Source organism: Lygodium microphyllum, chromosome 5 (assembly GCF_053477565.2).
Source record: "Lygodium microphyllum isolate KBCC chromosome 5, Lygodium_microphyllum_v1.1.10, whole genome shotgun sequence".
In the NCBI taxonomy this organism is placed as follows: domain Eukaryota; kingdom Viridiplantae; phylum Streptophyta; class Polypodiopsida; order Schizaeales; family Lygodiaceae; genus Lygodium; species Lygodium microphyllum.
Window position 1 is genome coordinate 171,044,953 of NC_141139.1, and position 2,037 is coordinate 171,046,989.

Consider the following 2,037-nt stretch of genomic DNA (forward strand, 5'->3'; position numbering starts at 1 on the left):
CTAAATCTGGAATTTTTTAAAGGGATTTCTTAACCAACTTTTGGGCCACAAGATATTTCAAGCAATACATACTACAGCTTGAAGATCTAGCAATTTTCTTAGAAACTGGGTGGAGGACCCTTATACCTCCCCTTCTCAAGAGGTCACCCATTCTAGTATTGTTCACACCAATGCGCACTTAACTAGAAGTTCCCCATAATTAGGCTAGCCATCTAGCCCCCAAAACCTTAAGGTGATGGATGACCTCCTATCTATCCAATTATGGAAATCTTCCTCCATTTGGCCTACGATTCAAACCCAATATCAACTCATCACCATTGCATCAATAGTAGTGAGCTAGTTTTCTCTAGCAAGTGTGGATTGCATTTCCAATACTCCCCCCTCAAGCCACACCTTGGTTGAGGTTCTAGTGCCACCAAGCTCAGTAACCTCAGCTCTGATACCAAGTTAAAATTTGGGTGGGGGGCCCTTGTACCTCCCCTTCTTGAGAGGTTACCCATTCTAGTATTGTTCATGCCAATGCACACTTAACTGGAAGTTTCCCATAATTAGGCTAGCCATCTAGCCCCAAAATCTTAAGGTGATTTTTAACCTCCAATCTATCCAATTATGGAAATCTTCCTCCATTTGTCCTAGGACTCAAACCTAGTTCCAACTCATCACCATTGCATCAATAGTAAGGTATTTTTCTCTAGCAAGTGTGGATTGCATTTCCAATACTCCCCCCCTCAAGCCACACCTTGGTTGAGGTTCTAGTGCCACCAAGCTTAGTAACCTCAGATCTGATACCAAGTTAAAATTTGGGTGGGGGGCCCTTGTACCTCCCCTTCTTGAGAGGTCACCTATTCCAGTATTGTTCATGCCTATGTGCACTTAATTGGAAGTTTCCCATAATTAGGCTAGCCATCTAGCCCCAAAACCTTAAGGTGATTTTTAACCTCCGATCTATCCAATTATGGAAATCTTCTCCATTTGTCCTAGGATTCAAACCTAGTTTCAACTCATCACCATTGCATCGATAGTGAGGTCGTTTTCTATGGCAAGTGTGGATTGCATTTCCAAAAAAATTAGGTATAAATGTTACCTTTATTATTTTCAACATTATCTTTGGATTGGATTGGCCAACAATCTAAGAGGAAAGATAAAATTTGCATAATGAAAATTACCTAGTAGATGCTAAGAAGATTAAGCACATTGAGAATAATATTTTGAGAGCCCAAATTCTCAAAGAACTTAACTTGGTTGAAGTCTTTTGGTTCTTCAAAACTAAAGATTTGAAAGCCCTTATTCTTGTAAATAAGCAACTGATCAACCAAAATCAATATGTGTATTCACGACTTACAAGAGTTGTAAATCCCAATCACATTGAAATGTGACCTCACAATTTTGTAGTCCCTAATATAAAATATCAAGTCACCTTGATTATCCCCTCTGTCATAAATGTAAAAAAAAATCTCCTAAGAAGTATACAGTCGACGAGCCTAGAAAAACCACTATCAATTTGCCATTAGAGTATAGATTTAAGCCAACTAATATCTTGTAATCAAAAGGAAAAGAAATTCCAAGAATTGAATAATGTATGCAACCCAAAATTTTAATGACTTATACTTTTAATTTTCAAATAGGCTATGGGTATCTCAAGGAATATACAAAGTTATAAAAGACTAATTATCTATAGTTATTATAAAAAAAAAGAGATTAGGGTAATCTCTTATACTTGATATCCTGTGCAAGACTTTTGTTTGATGTTTCCCCTGGTATACCAAGTAGGCTCGTAGTGTAGCCTACCCTTGCGAGAGCAGCTGTTCTGATTGATGGACTAGATCTTCATTCCACCAAGCTACTAGTTCTTCCACGCTCACTAATGGATGCATTTTATGGGTTTGATATCGAACTTCTACCAACTACTACATGCACGTTGACCATACCAATAACCTCAATTACAAGCTATGGAGGATTCAGTTGTCTACTCAACATAGTTCAACTTTTTACCTTCTACCTAAGTCCTCTGTGCCTTGTAGAGTATCATAAGGGCGA